The sequence below is a fragment of the Myotis lucifugus genome, unplaced genomic scaffold, assembly GCF_000147115.1.
Source record: "Myotis lucifugus unplaced genomic scaffold, Myoluc2.0 scaffold_142, whole genome shotgun sequence".
In the NCBI taxonomy this organism is placed as follows: Eukaryota; Metazoa; Chordata; class Mammalia; order Chiroptera; family Vespertilionidae; genus Myotis; species Myotis lucifugus.
Genome location: NW_005871190.1, coordinates 953,529 through 975,307, shown reverse-complemented (window position 1 = coordinate 975,307; position 21,779 = coordinate 953,529).

Here is a 21,779-nt window from a genome sequence, read left to right as displayed (position 1 = left end):
TACCAGTCTGCATTCCCACCAGTGGTGCACGAGGGTTCCTTTTATTTCCACATACTCACCAGCACTTGTCTTTTGTTGATTTGTTGATGATAGCCATTCTGACAGGTGTGAAATGGTACCTCATTGTTTTGATTTGCATCTCTCAGATGATTAGTGACTTTGAGCATGTATTCATGTGTCTCTTGGCCTTCTGTATGTCCACTTTCAAAAAGTGTCTATTTAGGTCGTTTGCCTATTTTTTGACTGGATTGTTTATCTCACTTTTGTTAAGTTGTATGAGTTCCCTGTAAATTTTGGAGATTAAAACCATATCGGAGACAACATTGGCAAATATGTTCTCCCATGCAGTGGGCTTTCTTGTTGTTTTGTTGATGGTTTCTTTTGCTGTGCAGAAGCTTTTTATTTTGATGTAGTCCCATTTGTTTATTTTCTCCTTAGTTTCCATTGCCCTAGGAACTTTATCAGTAAAGATATTGCTATGACATATGTCTGATATTTTGCTGCCTATGGATTCTTCTAAGATTTTTTTTTGTTTCCTGTATTATGTTTAAGTCCTTTATCCATTTGAGTTTATTTTTGTGTATGGTGTAAGTTGGTAGTCTAATTTCATTTTTTTGCATATATCTGACCAGTTTTCCAAAAACCATTTATTGAAGAAACTGTCAAGAGTATTGTATACTCTTGCCTTCTTTGTCAAATATTAATTGAGCATAATGGCTTGGGTAGATTTCTGGGTTCTCTGTTCAGTTCTAATGGTCTATATGTCTGCTCTTATGCCAGTACCAGGCAGTTTTGAGAACAGTGCCTTTGTAATACAGCTTGATATCTGGCATTGTGATCCTTCCAACTTTGTTCTCAGGATTGCTGTGACTATTCAGAGTCTTTTTTTATTCCAGATGAATTTTTGGAGAATTTGTTGTAGGTCTGTGAAATCTGCCATTGGTATTTTAATAAGGATTGCATTGAATCTATAGATTTCTTTGGGTAGTATGGACATTTTAATGATGTTGATTCTACCAACCCATGAACATGGTATATTCTTCCATTTATTTATGTCTTTCTCTATCCCTTTTTTCAATGTCCTGTAGTTTTCCAAGTACAAGTCTTTTACCTCCTTAGCTAAGTTTATTCCCAGGTATCTTAACTTTTTTGGTGCAATTGTAAATGGGATTTTTTTTTTTACTTTCTCTTTCTGTGAATTCATTATTGGTGTATAAAAAAGCCATAGATTTCTGGGTGTTAATTTTGTATCCTGCTACATTGCCAATTTTGTTTATGAAGTCCAGTAGTTTTTTGATGGAGTTTTTAGTGTTTTCTATGTACAGTGTCATGTCATCTGCAAATAATGACAGTTTTACTTTTTCTTTTCGAATTTGTATACCTTTTATTTCTTCTTCTTGTCTGATCGCTATGGCTAACACTTGAAGTATTATGTCAAATAGGAGTGGTGAAAGTGGGCATCCCTGTCTTGTTCCTGTTCTTAGGGAAAATGGTTTTAGTTTTTGCCCATTGAGTATGATGTTGGCTGTAGGTTTGTCATATAAGGCTTTTATTATGTTAAGGTAAGATTCCTCTATTCCCACTTTGCTAAGAGTTTTTATCAAGAAAGGGTGCTGGATTTTGTCAAATGCTTTTTCTGCATCAATTGATATAGTAGTTTACACTTAATGTCCTTAATTGCATGCTTCATTCTCAGAAATTCAGATTGGTTTTTTTTTTTTTAAGTTTCAATCTCTTTGGTAGAGTACTGGTTTTGTTCATTGATTTGTTTTCTGAGTGCAATGAATTGCCCGTCTGTATTTTCTCACATCTCAATGAGTATTTTCAGAACTGCAATCTTGAAATATGTATTATTTATATCACATATTTCCATGTGTTCCAGCCTACTTTCTGGGGATATTTCATTTTTTTTTGTCCTCCTCATTACTGTGGTTATTTGCAGTATTTGCTGCCTTTTGCTTTCAGATTTATCTCTGAAGAGGTTTTTCTACTATTTTCCAGTTTATGGTGCTGAATCACAAGATTATTTACCTCTATGTATTTACAAGAAAATACAGCTGTGTCGTTTGGAGGTGGGATTTATTTTTCCCTCACCTGATTGGCGACCCTGACCTCAATGGAATTCCACCCCAAGCACATCTCCCAGGGATCAGTTACAGAGGGAAACAGTAGTTCTACTGCAATAGCTCTTGGTTTACAGATAATATGCTCCTGTGCCAGGACGTCATGACCAGCAGACCCTGAGTGACGGATGAATGGATTACTCTGACATACATTTCTGTGAAAGAGAAGGCTAAGGGGCTGCTTGGCAGGAGGAACCAAAACAACCCCAATTGCCAGCCTCCTTAGGCTTTTATGGTAACAACAGCTTGAACTAAAATTAACCTCTAGATACAATCAGCAGGGTAAGTATCCTTGAGAAAGCACATGCTTCTACAAGGTTGGGGTTAAAGACTAAACATAGAGATTCAGCAAAATACCCAGGGGCTCAGGCTTGTTTGTAAAAGTCAAGGCAGGGGCTGCCACCTTCAGAAAAGAACCCCTAGAGGCCCCTTACCTTTTGGAGAATCCTCCTTACAAACATTCCAATTCCCATGCTTCACCACACTCCTGGACCCAACTCCAAGGGCAATGGTAGGCAAGTTTTGGGAATCAAAGTGGTGGCAGGACTCAGTGGTTCTATTTCTGTCTGAAACACCACTGCTGGCCTAACAGTGGAGAGCCACCTGGCAGAGCCCCATGCCCTGTCAGGCATCTGCTGACTCAGACACTGTTTATACACTGTTTTCTCCCTCACCACTCACCCTACTGGGCTGCACCTACATTTTCCAGCAGCTCCCTGTTCCTCCTGGTCAAAGGAAATGGCTGCTACTGCCAACTTTCTTCCCTCTCCCAGCTGGGCAATCCACAAGCTCCTGGCTATAGGGCTACATCTGCAGGTCATCTGCACTTTCCTCCCTCTGGTCTCCCCATTTATTTGCAGTTTCTGACCTTTTGGTGTTTCAATGTGTGAGTCTCTCTGACATCTGGCATCTGTGTTGAGCAGGGATTTCTTTATTGAATTATAGTTGGTTAACTTGTTGAAATTTTACAGAGAGAGGACACGATACACTCTCACACTACCATTCTTCTGAGGTCACTCTAGATATTGAATTTAAAGAGTTATTGTGTGATTACTAGTAGAGATAAAGAAATTATATCTATATATTTAAAGAAGTAATATGCAAATTAGGCTGGGACGCTGTAACGGTCATGACCAGCTCAGGAGGAGGGGCCTGGCAGGGGCCCAGAGCCTGAGAGAACAGCAGAGAGGGCGGCCTGCACCCAGCCTCAGAATCAGAGAGAACAACATGCAGGGGGGCTGGCCCCCAGCCCCAGCCCCACGGCCGGGTTTGATTCTAATCAAGGGCATGTACCTAGGTTGCAGGCTCCATTCGCACCCCCAGTTGAGGTGCATGCAAGTGGCAACCAATTGATGTGTCTCCCTCACATCAATGATTCTCTCTCTCTGTCTCTCCCCACTTCCACTCTCTCTTTAAAAAAATATATTTTCATAAACATAAAAAATTAGAAATATAATTGAATATCATTTCTTCAGGCAATTGGTGTTAACCATAAAACTTATTAGAACTGGTTATAATACTCAGATAACTTATTAGTGTTTCTCAACCCAAGAGGAGTTTCCTTCCAAAAAGCATTTGAAAAATAGAAGGGCTAATTTTGGTTATCACAATGACTTGTGAGTAAGTTTGGAATTAAGCATTCAGACGGCCTTGTCTCTAAGTGCTTGTAATATGCTGAAAAGTACTGCTAAGAATCACCCTTCCTCAAATATCAATTTATTGTAGAAACTATAAATTTAGAGGCCAGGAAATTAACAATAGAAACAAATTAGTGTTAGAAACAAAATTGAAATTATCTTTGACTGTAACTCTGGAGTAAGAACTATATAAGGATATCATTACTTTCAAGAATTATTTTATATTTCCATTCCTTTTATCAGACTCATATGAAAAAATTATTAGGTAGTTTATAGGTACAAGAAGTTTCAAATTCTTCCTTATTCTAGTCCCATCTTTACTATGGCCTTCCCATGTATTCCTCCTCCAAGAAAATCTTTGTCATGCATTTTTTATATACTAGAGCCCCATTGTGGTGGTGATAAGATATAGGGCTATGTCTTGGGTGTCTAACAATCACAAGTGTTTCTCTGTTGGAATAATATTGTTTCCTCCACTCCCATCCCTGGCTTCAGAGCTTCCAATCAAAACCCTGACCCCTGTTGATAAGGTATTTCCCCCCATAGATAAGGTAGGAAAGTTGGAATGTGCTGGACATACAGGAATTTTTTTTCCCAGAAAAGGTAAGCTCTGACAATTACTGATCCTGGAAAAAATATTTTTAATAAAGAAGGCTCTGAATGTTTTTAACAAAAATTATTCTTCACCTTGTGAGAACCAGAAAGGCATCTGGTGGAGCTCCTGTAGATATTCTAATGCTATTCTGCATTCAGTGTTTCATTAAAATTACCATGTAAGTGTTCCTTTCAGTTAATGGCTTCAGTGACTTCTTAGGGTAACCAAACCTCAGTTCCTGGATCTCTCTTGATGTACCTGTCACTCCAGATTTTAAAATAGCTGTTTGCCCTGTAACATCAGTTTCTTGATGGGTCCAGAGAAGTCTTCTTGTTTTTTCAATTTTCTTGTTATAAGAGAAGGAGTGAAAACCTCTAAGCTGTTTACTTGTTGGACTTAAATAGTCAGAGCTGCAAGTCAAAAGCTGGAGTTTTCCTTTTAACTTTTCTAAATTTCTAGCTCCTGTTTAGGGATAACAAACAATTGGAATTCTAACATATCTAATTACTTATAAATATATTTATGACCTTTTAAAAAGAAATGCAATGGGGGTTATGAAAAGCAAACCTCCACCAAGAGCCCAGTGGTTTTTGTTTGGCTCAGTGGATAGAGCGTCGGCCTGAGGACTGAAGGGCCCCAGGTTCGATTCCAGTCAAGGGCATGTACCTGGGTTGCAGGCACATCTCCAGTAGGGGGTGTGCAGGAGGCAGCTGATCGATGTTTCTCTCTCATCGATGTTTCTAACTCTCTCTCTCCCTTCCTCTCTGTAAAAAATCAATAAAATATATTTAAAAAAAAGAAAATTATCCTAAAAGAACTGCTAAGCAAGTAATTGCTAAAAATGTTAAATGTGAAAAGGGCAAAAATACAAATAATAGGTTAATATTAATTGTTCTTAAGAGGCATGTGTGTATGTGTGAGCGATTTATTATTTGTATATGTGTGCTGTGGACTAAACTTTGTCTCTCCAAAAAACATACATTAAAGCCCTAATTCTCAGTGTGACAATGTCTGGAGATAGGATCTTAAGAGGTAATTAAGGTTACATGAGATTTTAAGGGTATGACCCTAATCTAATAGGACTTTGGATTGACTCTCTCCCTTTCTCCCTCTCCCCCATCCCACCATGTAAGGACACAGTAAAAAGGCAGCTTCCTATAAGCCAGGAAGAGAGCTGCCAGAACCTCTGGGACTTCCTAGCCTCCAGAACTGTGAGAAAACAAATCCCTGCTGCTTAAGCTGTCTAGTCTATAGTATTTTGTATGGCAGCTTGAGACGGCTAAGACAAATATATATTTGTATGAACATAACATTTTACATTTTTCTTGAGTGAATACTTAGGAGTGGCTTGCTGGGTCATAGGTGCATGTTTATCTTTATAAGAAGTGTTGATAATTTTTGATTTGGGGTAAAATAATATAAATATACTCCGCCCTCTCTCCTTTCTACAGAATGCAGGTAAAAACAAGGACAGGAGACAAGAGGTAGCACTTAATGATTTTTAAAAGTAGCTAGTATCAGACTGATTGGGGAAAATCAGAATTGCAATAATCCCTTTTTTCTGCCAGTAGCAATCACTGTCAGAGGCAGAGCGAACTCTTGGAGTTGTAAAGGGATTGCTTGGCAGTGCTCAGTGGCAGTAGACGCAATGTAGGTTACTTCGACTATGAGGAAGGGTATCTTTCTCTCTCATTGAACAAGTTATGGTCCCTAAATTGTGCAGCCAACCCCTGTTGGGCTTTTTCTCCTTTTCTCACTTTTTTGAATCTTAGCCCTGATGCAGGTACAAATGCAGGAGTGCATGGAAGAGAAGGGTAAATAAAGTTCCTTATTTCTCTCTTGCAGAAAATAAGAAGAGCCCCAGGGAACCAGAAAATACTAGAGATACATTGGAAAGGGAAAAGCTCTTGACAGTGATGCATGAAATATTTGTAATAGACTTCTGGGCTCAGCCCTGAGGTGTGCATGAATGGATTTGATATTATACAGCACACAACATACTGTGAACACTGAACTAGTGTTAGACCATTACTTTGATTACAAACTGGCCACAGGGCAAGCAAATGCCCAAGAGATCAGAATAGTATTGCAAAGACTTTAAAAATGGAATGAATATTGAAATTACTAAAATTTAAACTCTTGAAAATCTAAGAGAAACTCGAGGCCTAATTGCCACCAGGCCAATTGTCTGCTAAACCAAAAATACCATTGTTTTCCATAGGACTTAAACATGATCAGAATCTCATAACATAAAATCACAATACAAAAAAAAAAACTATACAAAACATAATGTAAAACCATAATAAAATGAATTTTTCTGTGTATTCACCAAAATAGACAGTGTTATGCATCATAAGCCAAACTAAAAACAAATTTAAAATTCAAATCATATGAAATTATTCTCTGGCGATAATGAAATTTACAATAACATAATAGCACAATCTTCAAACATTTTGAAATAAAACACATACTTCTAAAAATTCATGTCACGGTGAATAATTTGAAAATATCTGCACTGAAGAAAAATAGAACTATAGCATATAAAAATTATGGGATACAGTTAAAGCAATATGCTTAAAGCAATGCTTAAAGGAAAATATATATCTTTAAATGCTTATATTAAAAAAGAAGAAAGGTCTCAAATCAATAATCTAAGCTTCTTCCTCACAAAACTAGTAAGGAAGAACAAAAAATTCAAGTATGCCGAATGAAGGAAATAATGAAGATGAGAGGGGAAAAAAGAAAGAAAAGAAAAAAATCAGACTCTTAAAGTTGTTATTGGAAAAAATCAATAAAATGAATGAACCTGCAGCAAAACGGAAAACAAAAATTGAAAGACAAATTTAAAATATGAGAAGTAAAAGAAAATATTACTACAGACTCTGCCAACATTAAAAGTCTATGAAGTACACTAATTCTAAACACACACACACACACACACACACACACACAAACACAATAACCACAATTCACTCAAAATTAAATGCATAGTCAAGATAACCCCAGATCTAATAATGAAGTTGAATTTGTCATTTAAAATCTTCCCACAAAACCCCTGCTGATTGATTATAAACACTTTATCTCACAGGTTATGGGCTTAGTGTATAATGATGCTTCTCGTGAGTTTTTAGTGTGCTCATTTGTTTTTCTTTTATGTTTTTTCTTTCCCTTCATGGGTCTGCAATGAGTTTTCATCAGTGCCCTGAGGGCAGTGGCACTCATCACCCTTTCCCTACACACTAAGGTTTCTCTTCTGCAGTGGTTTGCTCCCTCAATGGCTGCTGCTCTCCTCGTCAAGTCTGCACCAGAGTGGCTGTTGGGCTCTTTCCAAGTTTTTCTATGTCCCAAGAGGGTTCATGGAGGAAAAAGCCTTCACAAGGTTATGGATTCCCCTAGTTTCTGCCACAACCAGGGTTTTATACTGCTCTGGCAACCCACACTCAATCTTCACCAGTGTGTCAGCTTTTTTAGCTCAACTCTGGTCTGTTCTCTCTCTGCAGGCACCATCACAATTTAGAATTTGGGCCAGTTGGTTACTTTGCAAACTCAGGTCTCCAAAAGGTTGGGAAAAGTTGTGAATTCAAAGTTAGTCTGGCTCCTTTTTGTCAAGAAGACTTTTCTTCTTGCAATCTATATTCTGGGCAAATGCTTGAGACTGAACCACTTTCTTTCCTTAGCATATTTTATAAATCTTTCTCTATCTGTAAACATAACTGTCCTTTATTTGTACAGTGTTTTACAGTTTTTTCTTAATATGGAGTTATACTATACTAGAGACCTGGTGAACGAAATTCGTGCACTGGGGGGGGGTCCCTCAATCCAGTCTGCCCCCTCTCACATACTGGGAGTCCTCAGGGGATGTCCTACTGGGGAGCAGGCCTAAGCCACAGTCGGGCCTCCTTCTGCGGGAGGTGACCAGGCTGATCAGGGGAAGGCACCAGCCCCATCACCCTGATGATGTTGTCACTGCCACAGCCGCCAAGGTGTTTTCATCAACACGGACTCCAGTCCCTTCACCATGAAAAAAATGACAACTTTCTTTAGGCATTTTCAAGATGTGTCTTTCAAAGGATATGATATTTCCTTCTTTCTTTCTTTTTTATTCTCACCTGGAGATATGTTTCCATTGATTTTTAGAGAGTGTGGAAGAGAGAGGGAAAGACAGAGAGAAGCATCAATGTTAGAGGAACACTTTGATTAGTTGCCTCCTGCATGAGCCCTGACCTGAGCCCTAGCCAGGGAGGATCCTGCAACCTAGGTACATGCCCTTGATCAGAATCGAACCCAGACCTTGCAGCTGGCAGGCTGAGGCTCTATCCACTGAGCAAACTGGCTAGGGAAGGATATGACATTTCTTAGCCCCTCCAGCAGCAGACCTTCATTTTTTCCTCCAGGAGTGAGATGGAAAAACCCAAGATCTTGGATTCTTATTACCCAAATTACCAAGAACACTGCCAGTGGCAGCATACAAGGAGTTTAGCCAATGAGCAGTCAGCAAAGGTGTTTTCTTTGCAGCTCATGTGCAGAGGACCCCCTGTGTTGTGTCTGCCGGGCTGGGAGCGTGCCCCTGAGTCATGTGGTGGCTGCCGGGGGCACACTTCCAGCCCAGCAGCCCCGCATTGTGTCCGCTGGGCTGTATCCGCGTTGTGTCCACCGGGCTGGGGGTGTGCCCGAGGCGCGGGGCGGTGGCTCAGGGCATGCCCCCAGCTCAGCAACCCCACGTTGTGTCCGCAGCCCTCCCTCCCTCCATGGCTGGGGCACGGGGTGTTGGCGTCGTTGCCAGGGGTGATGACGCCCGTGTCCGTCCCAGCCGTTATGGGCGCCACCATCTTTGTGTTGGAGTGATGGTCAATTTGCATATTACTCTTTTATTAGATAGGATTATGTAGTTATACTTAACTGATGGTCACAAATTATTCTGCTTTTCAATCAAGCATTGCTCTATAGAAGGCTTTGGAAATATATCTGTGTGGTTATTTCAGTAGGATAAATACACAGAACTTAAGGTGGTGGTACAATCTGAGCTGTCATTCTAAAATTCAAGTCTAATTATGTTTCTCCCACATTAAAGTTCTTCATCTTCCCTTCATAGTTAAATCAAAATGCATTTATTTCTTCAGTATCTACCTCTAATTTATATTTCTAGCACTTCCATATCTTCCATACAATTTAGCCCTTTCAGGAACATGAAAATATCCAATGGTTCTTTCTCACAACAACTCTTCAAACCTATGCTATATTATTTCATTGCACAGAGATTCCCTCATAAAATTTGATTCTTTGTTATGCTTATTGTTTTTATTGTGGATAGACATAAGAAACAACTACATGGCAAATTAGTCTAACATCTTGTGACACTGTTGTTAAAGGCCTGTCCATTAAGTTGTTCAAAGAAACATTTACATAATGAATTTCTCTTTACATTTAGGTCCAGGAATAGTTTATTTTCCTTCTCCTTATAAATGTATTTACCTGCTTTTTATTAGATGATGAAAGCATCATAACTGCCTGCTCTCCATTTCTATTTTTATTTGCAGGATGTCTTTGTTAAATGTTGTGTTCTGAGTTACAATGCCAGCTTCTATTTTACTGGTATCTCTTTCTAAAAGATGATTGGCCAATTATATTATACAAGGCACTATGCTAATTACAGCACAAAGAGAAAAAAACAACACACCACCTTTCTGTTCTTGTGCTGCTTACTTATAGCAGGTTTGGAAATAAAAATGCTTTAAAACTCCAAAAAATGAAATACAACATAAAGCATAAGATTTCAGGAAAGTAGATTACTATGACCTGAAATAGGTTTTTAAAATGTTAGAAATTTTCATTCTTTATAGTGTATGAATTAGATTGAGGTTAGGGTTAGGAATAAGATGAGAGTATGAGTACCTTCAAGGCATGTTTAAAGGACAGTAAGACGGTTATTTATAAACAGAAAAATTAAAATTAAAGTATCATTTGGCTTTGGATAAAATTAATATAAATTATTGGTCATAATAAGACTTCAAGGTCAGAATCTTATAAAATCAAGTGCTATGAATTATTAAAACATTGGGCTAAAAAATATCTGGAAGATAATGCAAAGGGAGTTGCAGAATATTTATATTCCAATGATTATGAACCCAGGAGAAAAGGGCTAAAAATTGATAAAGCATCTTACCTTAAATGTATAAAATTCTGATTCTTATTGCCTTCAATAAGAAAAAGTAAGAAGATATATACTTTCTAGATTGTGCAATGCAAATTATTATTTGGAATAATTGTAAAATTATAAAATAGAAATATTCTCAGAATCTAAGCCAATCTATAAATGTGTACACTATATGATTTCTCTTTTTGTTTATAGTATGAATGTGTTTGATATGGGAAAGATACTTTGTGAATCAGATAGGGAATGTGTTAAATCAGACCCTTGCATAATCAAGTATGTAGAATCTTAATTAAGAAACTCAGATACAGTAAGTTCCCTTACAGATTGCATTTAAGAGAGTGCTCTGCAAATTCAAACTTAAAGACAATACAATACTGTGATTGATTGATTCATTGCTCCAAATCATAAGGTTTGACAAAATGTATAAATGTGGATTAGGTGACTGCTGCTAGACCTGAGATTCCCCAGAATAAGACACATTGGATTTCTCTCTCATAGGCAGTAAAAAAGTCAGATAATGTTCATCCAAAGTATGACATTGGATAATAAAAGATATTTACATCATTCATATTTTTGCATGAACAGTTAAGGTTTTTGTCTAAATTTGAGAAGTTGCAAAAGAAAAATAAGTGAAGGCAGAATTACCATAAATATGTGATAAATAAGATTCAAATTAGTTAATGTAAGGTCAGTGCCTTTTATAGAATCACTCTCTCCCAATTCTGTTTTTTGAAGTCAGAGAGAGAGGGAGAGAGAGAGAGAGAGAGAGAGAGAGAGAGAGAGAGAGAGAGAGACTCAAACTGAAAGTCTTCTTTTAGCAATTTTTTGAGCTGCAATTTCTTTCTTTGAGTTATGTGGGAATTCATTAAAGTAATTCTGCTAATGGATTTGGCAGAGCTAACATTAGGTTTTAATTTATCAGCGTAAGTTTTGTGAAGAATTTCTCTGTACTTTGGCTAACAACTGACATTTTATGTATGATTAAAAGTTAATGTGCTTTAGTTTGGAATGAGAACTACTGAACATATTGTGTGGAAACCGATTATGCCATAAAATGTTTTGAATGAAAAAAGTCTGTGGTGTCATGCTTCTTTCCCTTAAAGTAATGTTTTGGTTTTGATTTTACTTGCTCCAGCTCCTCTCTCTCTCTCTCTCTCTCTGAATTTTGAAATTATTTACATGCAATTACCCCTCAATTTCACTTTTGTCTTTCAAAAAACTAACTAGAAGTTATTGAATTAAAAGCTGTTAGTAGTTTCACAATATATTTGAACTGTGGAGTTTAAAATACTGTTGGATGCATAACTTTCTGTCTTCTAATCTTCACAGGCAGATATTATTCATTGAAGTAAATATATCCATTATAAGAATGATCTATACTAATAAAAGGGTAATATGCTAATTAGACCAGAGGTCCTTCTGGACAAAGCCACAGTGCGAGGGCCGAAGGCAGGCAGCCATGGTGGCGGCTGCAAGGGCCGAAGGCAGGCCACTGCCAGAAGGCAGGCCGCGAAGCAGGCCGCCGCGGAGGTGGGCAGTGGCAGCAGCAGCAGGGTGATGGGGGCGCGCCTTCCCCTGATCGCCCAGTCACCTCCCTCAGAGGGAGACCAGAGGCAGCAGCAGCGCGGTGATGGGCCAAAGGCAGCCATGGTGGCGGGTGTGAGGGCCAAGGGCAGGACACTGCTGGGAGGCAGGCTGCAAGGCAGGCTGCCGCAGAGGCCGGCAGTGGCAGCAGCAGTGGGGTGATGGGGGTGCACCTTCCTCTGATTGCCTGGTCACCTCCTGCAGAGGAAAACCAGAGGCAGCAGCAGTGTCAGGGTGATGGGGGCTGCACCTTCCCTGATAGGCCTGGTTGCCTTCTGCAGAGGGAGGCCAGACTGTGGCTTAGGCCCATCCCCCAAGAGGAGCAGGCCTAAGCCATCCGTAGGACATCCCTTGAGGGCTCCCAGACTGTGAGAGGGGTCAGGCCGGGCTGAGGGATCCCCACCCCCAGGTCCTGGGTGCTTGCGGTCAGCCAGAGGGAGGGAAGCCCAGGTCCTGGTTGCCTGCGGCCAGCTGGAGGAGGGAAGCCTGGGTCCCGGGTGCGGGGGGCCAAGGCAGAGGCAGTTAGGGGTGATCAGGCTGGCAGGGGAGCAGTTAGGGGAGATCAGGGGTCCCAGGTGCCTGTGGCTGGCCCGGGCGAAGCCAACAGTGTCCCAGGTGCCTGTGGCCAGCTCAGGCCAAGCTGGCCTGGGTCCTGGGTTCCTGCGGCCAGCCAGAGAGGGAAGCTCGGGTCCCGGGTGTGGGGGCCAAGACAGAGGTGGTTAGGGGCAATCAGACAGGCAGGCAGGTGAGTGGTTAGGAGCCAGCAGTCCCAGATTGCAAAAGGGATGTCCCAGATTGGAGAGGGTGCAGGCCGGACTGAAAGACCCTTCTCCCCCCCCCCCCATGCATGAATTCCATGCACCGGGCTTCTAGTAAATATATATACCTAAATACTTTAAGGTCTAATTGAGGTTAATCTAAGAATAGAAGTAGGATAAAATGTTTAGACAGAAGCAACTTTAGAATAATAAGTTTTATTAGTCTATTTTATAGCATTTGTTGAATTGTTAGTATATGTGAGGCAGAGTATCAGAGTTTAGCAATACAAAAACATGCATAACACTTGCATTCAAAACATACCATCCAAAGAAAGGGATAATACATAAAATATTTCAGGCATCTGGCCACTCCCTGGTTTTCTAGTGGAAGTATAGAAGTCTGTGTCCTTCTCTAGTGACAGAGACGGAAAGGTACAGTCTCAGGAACCAAGGCCAGCAAGGAGGTGTGTTAAAGGTTAGGCATTGTGACACATAATATGATTGTCACATTTCCCCTTGTCTAAGGGATCCCAGACCCCTAAAACACTAAAAGCTAGTTGTGATGATTTGGTTTGAATAATTTTTTGTAGTTGTATTTTTGTAGAAATAAATAGTATAATAATTCACTTACTAATGTATGATACTTGTCAATTTTGATAAGCTCTATAAAATAAATGTATAGAGAACAATGATTAGACTATATAAATAGGGAGTAATCTAATCAAGTTTGGGGTGATAGTGAAGGTTCCTGAGAGAATGATATTTGTTCTAAATCTTGTAGAATGAAGAGGAATTTATTTATTGATAAGTAAAAAAGAAAACATGTCTAGAAGAAAATAGTCTAAGATCCTGAGTAAAATGAATACTGTGTTTGCTCTCTCTCCACACACACACACACACACATACACACACACACACACACACACAGTCCATTTATCCATTTATAACATTTGCTGAATTCTTAGTACATGTGAAGGATAATACCAGAATCTAGCAAAATAAGAGGCATAATTCTTGACACATAGAACATACAATACAAAGAAAGAGAATCAATACAAAAAAATATTCTAAGCATTTGGCCACTTCCTGGTTTTATAATGTAAGTATGAATTTTATGTATCAATCAAATTTTTAAAATTGGATTTTTGTAATATAATCTAGGGAGGAAAAATCCCATTGTAAATTTTGTCTAACATAAGGTATATTCTGACTTTGACAGAAATATGAAGTCAGGTTAACCTCAAAATAAAAATTAGCATATTGTTCTCTGTCCCTATAATGTACCCTAGTTTCTGTTAGGAAATGATCTGGGTATGTTGTCTTGTCATAAAATTAAATACACTATTTTAAAGAAGAAGTATAGGAAAACTCCTAATTGGCACATACATATACATACATTTTCTTAGTGTCTCTGCTAGCAAATAAAATTGTCTCAGTGCATTGAGGTGACCCTTTAGCACAAACAAAACAAAACAGAGATACAGAAATCAGCAACAAAGAATTTTATTGGATCTCTAACAAAATTACACGAAAGGATTTCACAATATCCTCTAGTCTAGTCAGCTTCCTTCAGGCATGTGACATATTATTATGTCTATGCCTTATTCATTTCTGCATCCCCAGTGCCCCACATACTCCTGGTCACATAAGTAAGGAATGTCGACTGAGGTCTGTGTGAATATTAAATAACTTGCCTAAGGTCATGAGGCTGATAAGAAAAAGGAAAAGGAAAAGAAAAAGAAAAAGAAAAAGAAAGAGAAAAAGAAAAAGAAAAAGAAAAAGAAAAGGAAAACAGCCTTTCTGTCTGCTTTCTCATATTGTTATAGTCTTTCTGCTGGGTTTGCCTCCTCTCTTTAAACAACTTGTCTTTCCCTCCACTCATTAAATCAACACGGACTGCTATGGGCAGATCCCTGGGACCTCTGGTTTTTCCAAAACTACTTCTTGGAATGACAGCCTGATCCTGCTCTGCTTTATTTCAAAACAGTTCTTCATCTCCCTAGGTCTGCATTTTGTCTCTTCTAATTGCTGCCTTGTTTATGCCCCATTTGAATCTGAAGATTAACTAATGTTTTACAGTTACCAAGTCTTGAATGTTTGGTATTTATCTACCCCTTTTTTCAGTAGGTGTTTGCAGTCTGCTCCTCAGATGAGCTTATAGTTGGATTTAGCCCAATTTATCATCAGTTTTTCCTGCTACTGGCTATTGTGCCCAATTGCCCTCCTTCTTCCATTACACTTTGACTCCTGACTCAGAAACAGAAAATCTATCACTGTACAAAATAATTTCAAAGATAATTTTGTAGCATTAATGACTATTTGGTTAAGAACCCCACCCACATAAGAAAATAAAAAAAAAATTTCGTATAGAAACCTGCAAAACATATTTGGGTTAGAATCTGTGTAGCATGTTTCATCACATTTATAAAGTGTACAATATGTGATAATTGTCAACCTTTCAATAAACAACTCCCTTCTTTTTTTGTAAAATGCCCTCCTCTTCTCTAGGAACCTTCTCCCAAACCCAGAATTTATTTTAGATCTGTTTTTCTTTTGGGTTACTAATTAATACATTTTGAGATCTTAACTAATAATTTAGATGGAAATTAATGATGCCTCGGAGTATGATTCATTCAGAAAATATTAAAATTTTGAAAGGAAATATTGGATATTAATAGATGAAGTCAGTGTGCTGAGTTTATAGAAGAATAGGCTGTGATTTTGAGGCAGGGGGAACTTTTCTCTATAGATTTTATTTGCACAGTTTAGGATTAAACTAGAAGGTAAATGTGGTTATTGGAGATGGAGTAGGGCAATGTTAGACTTCCTTAAGGATATTTTTGTAAATTATACAGAACATTTTTCAGAAAGTATCTAAAGTGGGTATCTAGAAAGAGAAATTCGCTATGTTGCTAATAGTTGTTGTGTGATAATCTATGAGAGTTTACACTAGGACAAAATGAATCCATAAACCAGAACTTGGAATGTAAGGGTAGTTCTGTACTATTGATAACAATCTCTATATATAAAAGCCTAAGCAACCAATTGACCAGGTGACCAGTCAATCGGTCGCTATGATGTGCACTGACCACCAGGGGGCAGATGCTCAACACAGGAGCTGTCCCCTGGTGATCAGTGTGCTCCCACAGCCAACCTCATGTGGTCAGCCAACTTCCCGCGGTCCCTCCCCCTGGCTGGCTGGCCCTATAGTCCCTGATCACCAGCCAGGCTGAGAGACCCCACCCATGCACAAATTCGTGCACCGGGCCTCTAGTCTTTAATAAAAGTACTCAGTTGGTAAAAAAATATAAATTTCCTCAAGTCTTTAAACTGTTGTCCTGAATATGCTAATTTTTTAGGTTATCATAAAATCAAGCAACACATTTTTCATGTTTCTCAAAAAAAAAAAAAAGGAAATGTTTTCAACCAATACTGTTAATATATCACAGTTTAAATCCAAGTCCTGATCATTGTGAACTAGATTTCAAGCATCTAAATGTTGGACTCACTTGACTTTTAATAATGTAATGAGAATTGATCCTTGTTTAAGATAACATTTCTTATTCCATTTTTATTGCATTGTCCAGTGACATTATGCCTAGTCAATCACATTTCCTGTGACCTCTACCATTTATAAGAACATCCTGAAATCACACCATGTTCATATCCTCTCTGTGCCTTTTCAGTTTGTAGTGTCCATCACTGCTAAGGTATTACCTTCTTTGCAGAGTCTAGGATTCTATGATGGTAACTCCCAACCTAGATGAAACTAAAATAGGTAAATGTGTAATTAATAATTAAATAAAGGCTTTAACAGATGCTCATTTTCTGCTTACCTCCTCTTTGAAAATATAATTTTACATATAATGACATAAATATCAGATCCTGTACCTTCTATTTTTATTTATTTACTTTTTGATAGAGGACATGGCTTACACAGTGATTGAATGTTTTTGATAAATTGCTATAGATCAACATTTAGGATATGGATATGGTTTTAAGACATGCAAACTAGTACTATGGGCCTCTCTGTGCCTAGTTGTGTGCTAAATTCTGAGATTAGTAAAGACATATAAAATATGCTCTCTTTGCTTATAGAAAATTTAGCAAACACTCTAAGAAAAGCTATTGCAATTAAATCTATCCAAATAGATATAATTTGTATTTAATTTTGAAAATTAAGATACTGAGTTTTTTTTTTAAATTAAGCAACTTTATTAATTTCACAAAGGATTTGTAATTTAAAGTAAGTTTTCTTTATGATAGAAAAACTATAATTCCAGAGGATTGATATATACTAGACTTTTGCTTTAGGATAAAAGTAATTTAGAAATATATATGTGCATAGAAATAATCTAAATATATAAATATATCTTTTTTTAATTTTTCAGGATTAGAATTCTAAAACCTCTATGATAACTTGTTTGAGCAATTAATTAACATCATGGTCGAACATCTTTTTTTCTTCCTTATGTCTAATTAACACTATTACAACAACTTATGATTTTATCTTTGTCATGACCTTTAGAAATTTAGAAAGATATGGTCATGATTCTTATAATCAAGCTAGTACACTTGAAAATAGGTGTCAATTATCCCCTTAACCTTCTATTTCCTAATATAAATATATATCTATTACTGTTCTATATTTTTTCCATAGGACCACCTTTTTCCCCTTCTAAATATCTTGATAACTTTCCTAGACATGTTAAAGTGAAGAAAGCTTCACTGAGATAAATGTAGAATATAGCAAAAACATTTGTGTTTTCTAACATATTAGAAAATTTATTTAAAGAAGAATTTATATTTCATTTATTTATATAATGATACATTTAATGAAAATGTTTAGAAGCAACAAAAATCTGACAAATATCCATCAAGTGTCTACTGTGCTGAGGATACAATCCTGAGTCTTGGGACTGCAAGTAAGTTTTAGATACTATCTTGCTTTCAAAGTATTTGTACTTTGCATATGGTAACATGGAAGAAAAAAATAAAGTATAATAAAAAATAGCACACACAGAAAGAAAGGAATGAAAGGAAAGAGGAAGGGAGGGAAGGAGGAAGGCAAAATAAGTGGACAAGGCAGTGTAGAGTTCTTGCCAAGTAAGTGACCTTGGCAATGGAGATAAAATAGCTCTGAGTAAGAAATGTTCATATAGAGAGAGTATTAAAAGATTTTTAAAATGTTTTGTTTTGTTTTGTTTTAGATTTATTTATTTTTAAGACTTTATTTATGGAGGGGCGGTTTTAGGTTTACAACAAAATTAGGAGGAAGACTCAGAGAGTTCCCATATACCTCTTGCCCCAACACACACAGAGCCTCTCCCACTATCAGCATACCCCACCAAAATTATATATTTGTTATAATTTATGAACCTATATTGACACCTCGTAATCACCCAAAGTCCAGAGTTTACTTTAGAGTCTACTCTTGGTGTACATTCAAATTGTTACCTGGGAGATGATGAGCCTCAGCTCTTGTCTTCTTGAAGGAAAGGTTTCAATCAAGAGACAAAGGGTACCCATTCTTACTCCTTTTGCCTACTTCTCAATGCCTGTAGTTCCTTTTGCCCACTTCTCCATGTAATCTTTGTCCTTCTACCCAATATAAGCAGCTGGCTTATGGGGTGGTTGGTGCAGGGCAGATTTTCATGGAGGATCTGCTGCTCTCCCATACTTCCAGCATTATTTGAATTAACATTCATATATGATTCAAAAAGAGAGAGTGTCTGTGTGTTTAGCAAAGTAAGTAAGAATCTATTTGCCGCAGCAAAAATATACTTAGGACAGTAAAACAAAAAACAGCATAGAAGAAGTAACAGGAAAGCCTAGGCTGGGCTGCTTTGGGCTCACTGAGAAGTCAGAGAAAGGGGGGCCTTGGAGACAGATTTAGGGGGTTAGCCCAGATGACCTGCTGCTGCCCATTGCTCCCTGGTTGCAAGTCTCCTGGGGTCTCTTATAGGGAAGAAGGGGGAAGGGAATGGTGCTGGCACCCTGCCCTGGGGAAGAGCACTTATTGGGTCCTTCATACTGAGTGTATTTATTTTTTGCTGGTGGAAACCTTAGAGGAGATCTCCGGGAGGGTCTCAACTTTCCAGGTGTGTTCTTTCAGGGTCATGGTATCCCTAACTATGGTCAGTGCCAAGGCAGGGGTCATTAGTCAATGTAGCTGCTCCTGAGGCAGCCACAGCATCACTTGTCTGGTTTTGCTGCTTTTCTGGGCCTGGAGCTGAAATACAACTAAGGCCTAGATGTTATCTTTAGGGAAGAAAAAGTCAGGGCGTCTAAACTGAACCAGCAGTATGAAAAACCAGGGGTCCAAATCCCATGACCAGCAATGTACTAGGGGAGGAAAGGTTACCCTGGAGGCCAGGTCTCCTTTCCCCAGTTTTGCCCCTTGCTAGGCCTCCAGGGCTTCCTGCCCTGGTGAGTTTCTGTACCTGGTCCATCATCCTTGCTCTGCTCATGTCTGTCTGTCTAACATTCCCCCCTCAAGGATTTTGGCTCTGAATTCTTTCAGAGAAAACGGGCATACAGTATCTTCTGTAGTTGCTTCCTGCTGAAAGGGGGCAACACTTTTCTTCAGAACCAAGAGATCCTTGCTCTCTTTCAGAGGGATGATGAGGCCTGAGAACAAAAGGAGGTTGTGATGATGTCTAAGGGTGGTATTTTCTGAATACAAGTAGAGTTTGTAACCTGGTGGAGACAAACTGTGTTTCAAATTTCAGTATTATTGGGGCAAAAGCTAGAATAGAAACAGTTATGACAAATGATCTGATAAAAGGAAAAAGTTCCAAGTCAAAGGATGACAGAAAAAAATGAAACATTAGTTTGGAGGGTTGTAGTTAAGTTGTAGTTAAATACTTAAGAATATTACACAATTCAGGATCTAGTTTGCTTCATGAGTAAAAAATAAGACTTTGAAGATAGAATCTAACATTTATCACTGTGTATATGGAGTCTATTTTAACACATTTTTCCTCTAAAATTACCCTCATTTCTATTAGTCAAATTAAGACCTAATTTATTTGTTTTATTAAGTTGATTTTAATTTTGCCTGATCATTTGCACAAACATAGCAAAAATAGTAATTGATTATATAGGCTTTTTCAAATCTGTTGGCTGGAATTTTTCACACAAGGAATCTTCAGACTGAGCTTTAGCCAGCATGCCAGGGCCAGAAGCCAAGCCGCACAATTGCCATCTAACTTTGCCTGTAATACTTATTAGTTTGTGTGGATTCCTCAAATTCTTGAGGTCCCCAAAATGTCTTGAGGTTCTTTCCCTGTTATCGCTCAGGAAAGCAATCTTTGTTCCTCACCTGGAAAGACTACCATGAACCACTGACCAAGTAAGGTACCAGGCCATTTTTTGCAAGTGGATTTTGATTGGTTTTGATCAGTTTTAAGAAGGCTTTCTGGTGACATCCAGAGTCAAGGCATGTCTCTCTTAGACATGACATCCCAGTCAAAGAGTTGATTAATAAAACTACAATTGAAAACTTGTCTGATGGAATTCATGCATAGAAATGTATTGCCATGAAAATAATATTTATTTACTAAGAATTGCCAAATTCTGGAGGGATTAGGTAGAGAGAAAAATGTAAATGCTTCAATATTGCTTATGAAGGTATAGTTTACCAAATTGCTTTAGGGAAAAAACAAGTTTCCTTATATTTGGAAAACAAAAATATTTTAAAATTAGCAATATTTTGATGACCTGTGTAGAAGCCTATAATTTAGAGTAAGTGAGAGTACTTTTCATGAACCATTCCAAAGACATAATTAACATATTTGCAATTGCATTAGAGTAAAACAATGACTGTCTGTTAATGACACTCTTAAAATGACATGGTTAGAGATCTAATTATAACACAATTGGTAAACAGCTTTGCTTTTTTTTAACAAAAGGCCAAAAGTAGGTGAACTTAATACTTATCAATCAATTAATGTTCACCAGCTGAAAAAAGTTAATTTGATTTGCTTTGATGGCTAAGGTTGTTATTTTTTTTTTTGTTTTTTTTTTGTTTTGTTTTGTTTCGTTTGGGTTTTTTTTTTGTTTTTTTCCTTTTTATGAGTATTACTTTATAGAAACTTGCATTTTTGGTCTGTGCCAGAGCAGGGGGTCATTAGATAATGTATCTGGTCTGGAGGCAACCACACAGTCACTTGTCTGGTTTTGCTGCTTTTCTGGGCCTGAAGCTGACATACAACTGAGGCTTAGATGTTATCTTTAAGTCAGGGGATCTAAACCGCATGACCAGCAATATGTAGAGGAAAAGTTAGTCTGAGGGTGAGATTCTTATTTTCCCAGTTTTGTCCTTTGATAGGCATCTAGGGCTTTCTGCCCTGCTGCATTTCTGTACCTGACCCATCATCCTTGCTCTACCTATGTCTGTCTAACTGCCTATATGACAAAACTAGAGGCCTGGTGCACTGATTCATGCACTAGTGGGGTCCCTCAGCCTGGCCTGCAGGGATCAGGCTGAACCAGCTCTCCGACATCCCTGAGGGGTCCCAGAGTGCAAGAGGGCACTCTGCAAAATGCTATCGCTTGGCACTCCCGCATTGAGCATCTGCCCTGGTGTCAGTGTGCCTCATAGCTCCGGGCTGGTTGCTTAAGCTTTATATATAGAGACTAGAAGCCCGGTGCACAAAAATTTGTGCACTCGGGAGGGGAAGGAGGGGGTCCCTCAGCCGGCCTGTGCCTCTTGCAGTCTGGGACCCCTCAGGAGATAACGACCTGCTTGCTTACTCTGGGTGGCAGAAGGCAGGGCCAATTCCTAGGTGCAGCCCTGGTCGGCTCAGAGCAGGGCTGATTGGGGAGTTGTGCACCGCCCCCTGTCATGCACAGAGCAGGGCGGATTGGGAGGTTGTGATGCCACCCTCAGTCACGCTCAGGGTGGGGCCGATTGGGGGGTTGGGG